General features: G+C 51.8%; 1 long non-coding RNA gene across 2 annotated transcripts in view; it reads right to left on the reverse strand.

The window, feature by feature from the left end:
• Window positions 1-8,182: 8,182 nt before the first annotated feature.
• LOC102022815 overlaps window positions 8,183-11,926 on the reverse strand; it is a 4,623-nt gene continuing 879 nt past the window's right edge. The window contains exons 2-3 of one of the 2 annotated variants that reach the window (XR_260388.2): window positions 9,363-9,589; window positions 8,183-8,612 (exon numbers count right to left, since the gene is read on the reverse strand). This is a non-coding gene — a long non-coding RNA (uncharacterized LOC102022815). Of the gene's footprint in view, window positions 8,613-9,362; window positions 9,647-11,926 lie in introns of both variants that reach the window. The other variant, XR_260387.2, reaches the window with a different exon arrangement.

Consider the following 11,926-nt stretch of genomic DNA (forward strand, 5'->3'; position numbering starts at 1 on the left):
AAGGTGATGGATACTGTTTCTTTCTTTGTTTTTTTATGCTTGTTTAGAGTATCAATCCTGCTGTTCACCTCTAGGGGAAGTATGTGGGTACAGTCTGTCTTCTCTGTCCTGAAGCCTGACTTTCCACGAATGCCCTCCAGCCACTGTTGTCTTCTCCACTGGCTTCTCTGGGCCCAGCCTTGTTTAACTGCCTATAGCATTTTGTTCATTTGTTTTGAGAGGGTCTTACTGTGTAGTGCAGGCAGGCCTCCAATTTGTGGAGATTCTCCTGTCTCAGCCTCCCAAGTGTTCCAGAGCACTGGGATTACAGGCATATGCCACCACACCCAGCCTCTCTTTTTATTTGGTTTTGTTTGTTTAGCCAGGATTCTCAGGGAAACAGTCCCAGTAGGAGACACAGACTCTCCATATATGTCTACAGCAGAGATGATCTATTAGAATGAGTGGGCTGCTAGAATTTTGGAAGCTGAGACGTCCCCTCACCTCCAGGGGGCCAGCTGGAGACTGGGCAGAGCACACAACAGCCAGCAGTCAAGAAAGCCAATAAAGGCTGATCTTTAGGGTTGTTGGGGTACAGCGCTTGCCTAGCACGCATAGGATTTTCCCCTTGGGGGTCAGAAATTCTGTTCTGTTCACACTGGATGAGACCCAGCACTATCTGCTTTAGTCAGTCTACAGATTCCAAGATTAGCCTTAGACCAAAGCATTGACACACCTAGAATAGGTGTGTGTCCAACTATAGAGAGCTCTCCCCAGTCCTCGTCGCAGCCCAGGAAGTTATATTTGTAATCCCATGAAAAGCTATTGGAATTCGAGAGAGTTAATTCCAATTGACCACTTCCAGTGCAACCCATGGTGAGAATAAAGACACTAAGGCATATTTGTACTTATGGGGAGCCAAGGAGTTCTTAGTCCAGCCATGATGATGACCATCCAAAACAAAGGCCTCAGGGCCGGGGATCTAGCTCAGGGGCACAGTGCCTGCCTGGTGAGCACAAGGTCCTGAGTTTGATTCCCAGTGCCAAAAAATACAAACAAACAAAACAAAGGCCTCAACCCAAGGCTGAACCCGGGTTTTATTCATTCATGAAGAAGGGAGTGGCCTGAGGATGAGGGACTGCGAGAACCGTGGGAAGCAGGTTCGTGAACCAGTGCGTGAGCCGGGCTAGGTAGCAGGCCCAGAATCACCTCTGCAAGTGCAGAGAGAAGGATATGCAGAAACAGTAATCTGCATCACACAGTCGAGTAGCATCTAATGTTTTGGGGTCGTGCTTCACCTTTCAGCTCTTCAAAGACTACCATCAGCATCTTGTCTAGACAATATGCATTGCTTAAAGCCAACTGAAGGGATAAGGAAAGGGCCGCCCAGCTCTGTACATATCAATACGTGAAAAGAGGGTCAGGCTCAGCCAGAATGGAGACAACTGCTCCTCTTTCAAGGAGCTTCCCGTAGGTGGTCCTCCACACCCACAACAGTACCTGGCACGCAGTGGGCCAGTCAAGTCCACTGACCATCCATCCTTGCATTCTCCTAATGTGCGTGAGGCAGGCCCTTATTGTGATTTTTGATTTGCATTTCTCTAATGATTAGTGATGATGAATATCATTTCATGTGCTTACTGGCCATATGTATTGGCCATTTGGGGAAGGTTCTATTCCAATAATCCATTTTAATTAATTATTTTACATTAATTTTGAGTATATGTTTAAGGTGCACAGTGTGATTCTTTGGCATCAAAGTCCCAATGACATTTTGAGTGGGAATAAAAAAATCCATCCTAAAATTTAAACAGTTTTTTTTTTTTTTGTCTTTTTGAGACAGGGTCTCACTGCAGTTCAGGCTGGCCTTGAGCTCACTTTGTAGCCCAGACTGGTCTCAAACTCACAACGATCCTCCTGCCTCAGCCTCCCTAGTGCTAGGATTACAGGCGTGAGCCACCATGCCCAGTCCAAACAGACAGTCTTCAACAAATGACACTGGAAAAATTAGATAGCCACATGCAAAAAGATGAGGATGAAAAAAAAAAAAAAAAAGATGAGGATGAGGCTGGGGATATAGCTCAGCGGCACAAGCGCCTGCCCAGCAAGCACAAAGTCCTGAGTTCGATCCCTAGTACCACACCCCCCCCAAAAAAAAATATTCATGGTGGCACTCGCCTGTAATACCAACACTTGGGAGGCTGAGGCAGGAGGATTGTTGCGAGTTCAAGACCAGCCTCACCTACAAAGTGAGCTCAAGGCCAGTCTGAACTCCATAGTGAGACCCTGTCTCAAAAAAAAAAAAAAAAAAAAAAAAGATCAGGATGGCCCATAGTATAAATCAAACACTGTTGGAGGCCGAGGCCAGAGGGTTGCAAGTTTGATCCCAGCCTTGGCAACTTAGTGACCTAGCAAGATCATGTCTCAAAATAAAAAATTATGGCTGGGTGTGGTGGCGCAGGCCTGTAATCCCAGCACTTGGGAGGCTGAGGCAGGAGGATTGTTGTGAGTTCAAGGCCAGCCTAGGCTACAAAGTGAGTTAGAGTCCAGCCTGAACTGCATAGTGAAACCCTGTCTCAAAAAGACAAAAACAAAACAAAACAACAACAAAAAAAACAATCAGAAGGGCTGCAGATGCAGCTCAGTCCAAAGGCCCCGGGTTCAGTCCCAGTACTGGGAAAAGGAAGAGGAGGAGAAGGGCCAGGGGAGGAAGATGGGACCTCTCCTAATATCACATACAAAATTAACTCCAATATTCAGCCAATGAAGGTGATGTTCTATTTCATCAACTGGGTGACTGGTAAGTGAGTATTAATTGTATTACTATTCCTTATTCCTTAATGTTTTCTTCTTTATGAATAGTCTTTGACTGGCTCAATAATCAATTTTTCCAAATCAAGCAGGGTCTGGGAATGGAGAGCAATCCTTCGGACGGCAGAGGGCTCCCTGTCCTGTCCTCTGTCTTCAGCTGCTGGCGGGTGAAGTTCCTTCCACTCGCGGACAGCAGGGCCTGACACCATGGTGAGAAGCGGTCCCCAAGGGACCCTGATCCCCAGGTCTAGACCTGGAACCATGCCTCCTAAGGGCAGGGCCTTGGCTGTGTTTAGGGATGTGAGCAGGGTGATCTGGGGGGGTCAGGCGGGGCCCAAGGGACCCACAAGAGGAGGGAGGGGGCAAGGATAGGAGAGGGTCAGGAGGCCACAGCAGAGACCTGACCCCTCACGGCCACAGCTAAGAGAGGCAAGGAGCCAGGTCTCCCACACCTTGACTGGGGTCCCCTGAGGCCACTTCAGATTTCCGGCTTCCCTAACTATAGGAGAATAAACTTCTGGCTTTTTTTTTTTTTTTTTAACAAATTTACTCAAAAGGAGACCAAAGACCATGAAAAAGGTAAAGGCACACTGGGTGTCCCGTCACCGGCCTGTACTCCCAGTACTCTGTGGTTTTTTTTTTTTTTTTGGTACTGGGAATTGAACTCAGGACCTTGTACTTGCTAGGCAGGCACTTGTGCTGCTGAGCTATATCCCCAGCCCCGACTCCCAGCACTCTGAGACACTGAGGCAGGAGGACGGCAGGCCTGTGCCCTGGGCCGTGTCATGCTTGGCACTTTGTTCGTGCTGGGCTGGACTGCACAGGCAGCCCAGGGCGAGGGGAAGAAACCTGGGCACCGGAGGGGCCATAACCTGGGTGGCTCTGGCCCAACTGGGGCCCCACCCACTGCCCCTCCCTGCGTAGACACTACCACCTTCTGGCTTTTTGTCAACTGACTGCCACCTCCTACCCCTAGACAGACTTTTTTTTGTCTTTTTTTTGAGACAGGGTCTTGCTTTGCAGTTCAGGCTGGTCTTGAGCTCACTTTGTAGCCCAGGCTGGTCTCAAGCTCGCAATGATCCTCCTGCTTCAGCCTCCAGAGTGCTGCAATTACAGGGGTGTGCTACCATGCCTGGCCTAAAGTTTGCTTTGCTGGCCTAATTTTTCCAGTGTTGGGGGCTGCCTGCTGACACTACCGTGGACTGTCACTAACCCTAACAGCAGCCTGGTCCCTGTCATTCCCCACGGTTTGTCTTTGTTTGATGGTCGTTGGGTTGCGTCCAGCTGGGAGTCCCCAGGGAGTGCTCCAGTGCGGCCTACCCGGTGGCCTTGCTCGGATCCCTGTACCCACCCTCTCTCTATGAGGTGCCCCCGTACTGGTAGCACAAGGGGGTGCTGGGAGACCACGCCCTCTCACCCACTGGAATGTGGGCTGCAACCCAGGCCCAATCCTCCTTCCATGTTCTGAAAGAAGCAAACACAAACAAAAGACAAATATGAGGGAAACCTCTCCAGCTCCAGGCCAGAGCACCTGCTGACCTTCAGTGACCTTCCCCTACTCCATCCTTGTTCCGGCTTCATAGATGCCGACTGCATCTCACATGTGTAATCTCACTCACTGGGAGTGAGCTCTGGGAGTGATCCTGTTGCAATCCTCTGGGATGACCCGGCACCAGGTTGGTTATTCCCGCCAATCTCGCCCAACAAGCCAAGCAGAGGCGCCGGGGTCAGAGTGCATCTTTTAAAATCGGAAAGGCTGATTTATCCGTGTGCTTTTTATTTCCCTGCCACCCCAATACTATTTTTCTGTTCGGGCCACGGCCTTGTTTCCGTTGGTGCGCACCTGCCCCAAAGACACCGTCCTGTCACCTTCCATTGGCGCGGCTGCTTTTCCTTTGACCGTTGGGAGGACACTTGCGACTCTTTGTTCACCATGTACACACGAGCCTGGAATCTACCTGTGGGGTCCACCTCGAAGTATCACCTTCTCCCCAAGGTTGGGGCTTCTTAGCTGTGCCTTCGGGGGAGCCCTCATTTTCCTGTCTGGCTTTGTTTCCTCTGACTCTGTGCTGGAGCCCCAGTCGCCCCGCACCAGCAGCAGGCCTGGGCGGGAGCCCCTGACTCACCCCTTCCCCAAGCCCCAAGCCCGGAGCGCCCCGGCCCTGGTGGTGATGGGTGTCTTGCGGTCACCTCCAGGTGCTCCCTTCTCCAGGGAGGTCCTAGGTCACCCTGGTCCCCACAGAGGAAGGAGGGGAGGCTGGTGGGGCCATGATTCCTGGGTGCACATTCTTCCCAGGGCACCCACCTCCATCCTCTCCCCTGGTGCAAAGATCCTCTAACTATTCCATGTCTTGTTTTTAATCAGATTTTATTGGGACACTTTAGATATACATAATGGTTACGTTCACCATAGAGAATGTCTTCTTCTTTTTTTTTTATTTTATTTTTTGTCTTTTTGAGACAGGGTCTCGTTTGCAGCTCAGGATGGCCTTGAGCTCACTTTGTAGCCCAGGCTGGTCTTGAACTCGCAGCAATCCTCCTGCCTCAGCCTCCCGAGTGCTGGGATTACAGGCATGCGCCACCACACGTGGAGAGAATGTCTTCTTTTGATTTTGTTTTTTGTCTGTGGCACTGGGGATTAAACCCAAGGCCTTGACACTGAGTGACATCCCCAGTACTTTTGTTATCGGATCTCTTGGCTTTTGATTCTCCTGGTTGGCTACACCAAAATGTTATCAGGCAGCTCCTTCTAGAAGTGGCTCACCAATCAGTGCTATCAGGTGTGGGTTGTTCTCCTCTCTTTTGGAGTGGGGAGGCCAGGTTCCTCTCCTCTCGAACAAAGAATTGAACAAAAAGACCAAAAAGTAGTAACAAAGTTTATTTGAAAAAGTACAAATGAAGAGTGAGGGAGAAGCTGGCTTGGCAGTGCAAGCTTGAATAGAGTAAAAGACAAAAAAGCAAAATAAAAAATTATACCCTGGAGGACATGTGCTGAGCTATCGGGAGGAAAGCCATGATAGTGAGCTCTTCATGACATCTGTATCTTTTTCACTTATTTATTTATTTATCTTTTTGAGACAGGGTCTCGCTATGGAGTTCAGACTGGCCTTGAGCTCACTTAGTAGCTGAAGCTGGTCTTGACCTCATGTTGATCCTCCTGCTTCAGCCTCCCAAATGCTAGGATTACAGGCATGTGACACCATGCCGGCTCATCTGTGTCCTTTTATGCCATCCAAATCTCAAGGAAACCCAGGAGAACATCTACATCAGGGTGCTGAGAGGCAGTGCCGGCATCCTACACCTCAGACTGATGTCAGGTCCAGGCCGTCCAATGGCAAACCTGCTGGAGAGCCCACATGCAGGGCTTTGGGAACTGTTCTGCGCATGTGTTCCGGGATCTTGTAATCAGCAGGTCACACTTACTTCCCCCGCCAGCTTTGTCAAGCCTTGATCTCTGATGTCACTTTTTTTTTTTTTTTTAAATTCTGAGATGGGGTTTTCCTAAACTGTGAAATTGTCCAGGCTGGACTTAACTCAGGAGTCCTCCTGCCTCAGCCTCCCAGGGTGTTGGGGTTACAAGTGCGTGCCACTGCGCCCACCTTCTACATCTCCTTTTCAGAAAGTTCCTTTCCCCCTCCAAAGCTGGTGTGCTCATTAGCCACCTCCAGCAAGTTAGTTCTTTTCTCTTCCCTCTGAGGCTGGAGGGCCTTAAAGATTCCAAGGAGGTCAGGAGGGAGCCAGCCACCAGGCAGACAGCAGTTGTGCAGAGGGTCTAGGACAGGAGTGCTCACTCTGGGGGCAGTCGGGGGTTGCTAAGTGCTCCTGATATGGTTGTCTCTTGTGGTTTTGACCGGGGACTTCAAAGCTGTCTACACCCAAGAAGTCCAGCAAGCAGATAGGGGTGAGCCTCCTTGCTCCCCAAGCCCTTTGTGGGGTTAAAGGGTGGGGTGTTATCATGAGAAGCCACCGCTCCTTCCCAGGGCCCATCCTGACCACAGGCTGCAAGCACCAGGCCTTGCTACCACACCCCTTCCCATGGCTGGGTGCAAACGCAGAAGAGCTCTGTGCTCCATGGGGGGCAGGGTAGAGCTGCACTCAGGAGGGAGAGAAGGAGGAAAAAACCCGTGTCCTCTGTTTAGAGGAGGTTGAGATAGGCGATCAGGGTGTGGCAGACCTGCTTGGAGAAGTAGGCGCGCCCTGCTGATAACAAGATCCCGGGACCAACATGCAGAAGAGTTCCCAAAGCCCTGCCTGTGGCCTTCTCCATAGGATGGTCTGGGCCTGACTCAGCCTGAGCTGTGGGATCCCAGCACTGCCTCTCAGGACCCGGATGTAGAAGTTCTCAAAGGTTTCCTCAAGATTTGGACAACATATGCTGTAAGAAGCACTATCCTGACTTTCTTCACAGTAGCTCACCCTGCTGTCTCCACAGTGTCCTTCCTTTGCTTTTCCTCTTTTTATTCACCCAAGCTCACTCTGCAGAGCCAGAATGCCCCTCACTGCTCACTTTTACTCTCTCCAATAAACTTTGTCATTGCTTTTTGCTCGTTTAGTTCAATTCTCCGTTCGCGATGCGAAGAACCTGGAATCTTAACTCCAGTGGGAGAGGCGAGCAACCCAGAACCCAGCAATGTCTAACTGGCCCAGCTACTTTTAGAAGAAACTAATGGATCACCAAGGGGTAGCTACCCTGCTCACTATGTCCTGCATCTGGGGGAGGATGTCTAAACCCCAAGAGCTGACGTTAATGTTTCTCTCCTTTGGATCCACCTGCCTCCATTTCACCAAAGAGGCATAAATTTTCTCATAAATATTGTTCTCTCTCTCTGGTCCTTGGGATGGCACTCAGAGCCTGGCTTATGCATGTTAAGCTAATCAAGTGACCACTGAACTAAATATTCTCAACCCGCAGCCACAATATTCTAAACTACTCAGCAAAGTAAAAAAGCCTAGTAACACTTTTATAGAGTCTCTTTCCTCTCCAATCTGCAAAGCTAGTCCTTGTCACCTCCCTACCTCTTAGCAGGCTAGCCAGACAGCACAACCCCTTAACCCCCACTGCCTGGCTGCAGCAGACCTGACTAGCCAAGCACAGAGCTCTTCTGAGTTTGCACCCAGCCATCACCACCAGAGAGAAGACTTTTCTGAGACAGGGTCTCAGTATGCAGTTCAGGCTGGCTTTGAGCTCACTTTGTAGGCCAGGCTGGTCTCGAACTCACAACAATCCTCCTGCCTCAGCCTCCTGAGTGCTGGGATTACAGGCATGTGCCCACCACACCCGGCTTTGGCCTTTTTTTGAGACAGGGTTTCCCCATGCAGTTCAGGCTAGCCTTGAACTCACTTTGTAGCCCAGTCTGGCCTCAAACTTGTGGCAACCCTCCTGCCTCAGCCTCCCAAGTGCTGGGATTATAGGGTTGCACCACCAAACCCAGCAAGAAAGTCTATTTTGTTCCTAATGAAACTCAAGTCTAAATTTTTTTTTCCTTCCAATACCGGGAATCAAACTCACAACCTTGCACTTGCCGGGCAGGCACTTTGCCGCTGAGCTAAATCCCCAGCCCCTCAAGTCTGAATTACTGAAGAGACAAATGTGGGTCAAAGGAAAAGGCCATGCATGAATACTGACATTGATGCTACCTATGGGAGGAGGGTGGTGAATTGCAAGCCTTTTGTTTTGTGTTTTCCTGGAAGGATATACTGTATTTTTTTATGCAGCCAAGTATGGGGAGGTCTCTGGAGCTTCTGTGGTACACCTTGTGACACGGAAAAGCGCCAAGGGTGACGAGAAGTCCTGCTGTGTTGGCCGCTTCTTCATGCTGCACCTGGGGTCACAGGATGGGTGCTCAGTGCTGCCGGATGGGGGGCAGGATAGGGCCGCATTCAGGAGCGAGAGCGGGAGCAAGAAACCCAGGGCCACCTTCCTGGGCCTCTATGGCAGGCTCCTGAGCTGTCCCTAGGACCTGGAGGGGAACTGTTGCCATCTAGTGGCCAAAGGACCGGGAAAGGCGCCGAAGAGGATTTTAAGCGCTGCCGCTCTCACCCCCAGGCCTCACCCCAGGCCCCCGCAAGAAGTCAAAGTCAGTGGCTGCTGGGACACTGACGCACTCAGGGACTGTCCCCAGTCCCTAGAGCCCTGCCTGCTTCAGCCGCTGCGCTGGAAGCCTCCTCCCACGCACAGTCCGGCCATTCCCCACCTCCACGCTGTGCTGCGCCCCAGCTGCCAGAGGCCACCTGGCCGGAAGCCACGCGGGGAGGGCGTGTCCCCCTGCCTGGAGCCCTGGACACCTGCGGTCCCATCCACCTCTCGTCATCGCCACCGTGTTTCTGCCACTGGCCTCTTCAGCCTTCCTCCGCCAGCAACTTCCCTCGGCACACACATCTGCGTCTGCAGCCCGCCCCCCTTTTTTTTGGTACCGGGAATGGAACTCAGGACCCTGCGCTTGCCAGGCAGGCGCTGTGCGGCTGAGCTACGTCCCGGCCCGCTTTCCCCTTCGTGAAGGGTGACCTCCCCGCCTCCCCTCGAGCTCTCGCCGCCGCTTGGGCTCCTGCCATCCCCGCTCCAGCCTCCTCACCTTCGGACCTTGACCCATGAGGGTCAGGGGCAGCTTCTGCGTGGCCAGCCCCACGCGGTGCTCCTTTACATGTCTGCTTTGGAGCCTCCCTCTCCTGGGACCTTGCGGGACAGCTCCTTCTCCATCTCCTCTGCTCAGGGGACCGCAGGCTGGGGGGTCCTCGGGGTCTCATGAGTGACCCGCCTCACAGCGCCCCTACTCTTCCAGCGATCGGTCCGACCCGGCTCCTGCAAGGCCGAATGAAGGAGGAGCAGCCCACGACGGATCAGAGTGATCCTGTGGGACTGGGGGGACAGGAGACAGAGGAGAGGAGGGGAAAAGGCAGCAACATGGGCGTCTGGGCCCCCCAGATGCGCCCGGGGCTGGCTAAATGCGGCGGAGTCCCCTGTGTCACAGCTGGGCTCCTTCAGGAGCAGGCGCCGCCACCTGTGGTGGACGCTGCAGCCTCGATGGAGCGTGAGTGGAGGAGCTGGCGCTCAGGGAGGGGAGTTCAGCCCGGCCTTGGGACACAGCAGGGCAAGGCTTGGGGGTCTCTTTCCTCAGCCCAAGATGCTGATGTCACAGGCTGCAAGCAGAGTGGCAGTTCCCCAGCTGCCTCTCCTTCAGGCTGGCCTGATGACCTTGGGAGCACCTGACTGGCTGTGTGTGTGTGTGTGTGTGTGTGTGTGTGTGTGTGTGTGTGTGTGCGCTGCAGATCAGAATGTCAAACAGCAGAGCCAGGGAGGAACAGTTCACCTTTGGTGCTGGGTCCTGGGGAGGACATTCTGTAGAGGAGCAGGCACCGTCCCTAGGAAGCTGGGAACCTGCCTGGAGCACCCACAGCTCCGCTCCCACACACACCTGGTGACTACAGGCTCCTCAAGAGGACGTACAGCTGCCAGAGTCATGTCCGGAGCCAGCTTGTACCCAGAAAGCTGGAGACAAACTGTTAAATCTTCAAGGATTCTCAAAGCCAATTGTTACACACAGCTGCTGTGGTTTGAATGTCCACATGAAAACTTGTGTTCACATTTTATCCCCACTGTAAGGTATTAAGGGAGGGAAGCAGGTGAGGCCTTTAGGAGGTAACTGGGATGGACCCGGTAGCATGTACCAGTAACACCCGCTACTTGAGAGGTTGAAGCAGAAGGATCATTTGAGCCCAGGAGTTCAAGGCCCCCCAGGGCAACATAACACTCCATTTATTTATTTATTTATTTATTTATTCTGAGACAGGGTTTCACCCTGTAGTTCAGGCTAGCCTTGAATTCATTTTGTAGCCCAGGCTGGCCTCAAACTTGCGGCAATCCTCCTGCCTCAGCCTCACAAGTGCTGGGGCACACTGATATGTACCCCCATGATCTATAGCCCTTCCCCAAAAAATAAAATTAGAGCCAGGAGTGGCCTATAATCCCCAGCACTGGGAGGCCGAGGCAGGAGTATTGCAAGTTCGAGTCCAGCCTGAGTAATTTAGCAATTGAAGGAGACACTATCTCAAAAAAAAAAATGGTGTGTGTGTGGGGAAGCCGGGCAGGTAGCTCAGTGTGAAGGGCTAGAGCTCAATCCCCAGTACTATGAAAATAAATAAATGAATAAGTAAAACGAAAAAGAGGTGATTGGGTTAATCGGCTCATGAATCAATAGGCTCCGTCTGGGGCTATCCAGGAGTGGGTCTGTTATGAGGGCCATGGTGGCCTTGTGTCTTATAAGTAGTCCCCATGTGGGGGTCTGCACTGTCCCGGGACTCCATAGAGGGCCTCACCAGAAAGAAGGCCCTCGCCAGACCTTGTCCCTCAACCTCAGATTGCCCAACCTCCAGAACACGGGTGCAATAAACCTTTACTCTTTATAAATTACCTGGGCTTGGATATTCTTGTTACAGGAACAAAAAATAGACTAAAAACAACAGTCATTACTAAGAATTAAGTCCTATAAACTTACAATTAAATTATAAGAAAAGACTCAGAACTGGGCTGGGGACATAGCACAGAGGTGATCAAACTTGACATAAATAAATGACTCAGAACCCAGCATTTCCTAATGATTTGACTACATTTTGTAGGACCCGTGCGCCTGAGGGCATTTGTGTCTGTTTGTGTCTCTAAGGTGTTCAGCGCCATCCAGGTGGCTGTGCAAACTTGGCCATGGTGAAAAGTGTCCTCAGCATAAAGGCAGCGAGGGCCACAGCTCAGGGCACCCACAGCTACACGCCCCACCGGAGGGGTGCTGACCCTGCCACCCATCTCGGATGAGCCGATTGTAGGACCCGTGTCTTTAGCCACTGCTCATGACTTCAGCGTTCTCCACCTTCAAGGTGAAAGCCCCTGGGGTCTCCCCTTCAATATCTGCCATGACACTTGGCAAAAGGTGGCCATTTCTTCTTTTTTGTTATTTTGAGATAGGATCTTACAACGTAGTCCAGGCTGGTCTCGAACTCACAGTGATCCTGGAGGCGCACGCCCGTAATCCCGGCACTTGGGAGGCTGAGGCAGGAGGATGAGTTGCAAGTTCGAGACCAGCCTGGGCTACAAAATGAGCTCAAGGCCAGTCTAAACTGCAGAGCGAGACCCTGTCTCAAAAAGACA

The sequence above is a fragment of the Chinchilla lanigera genome, unplaced genomic scaffold (genome assembly GCF_000276665.1).
Source record: "Chinchilla lanigera isolate Chin_1 unplaced genomic scaffold, ChiLan1.0 scaffold00015, whole genome shotgun sequence".
Taxonomy (NCBI): domain Eukaryota; kingdom Metazoa; phylum Chordata; class Mammalia; order Rodentia; family Chinchillidae; genus Chinchilla; species Chinchilla lanigera.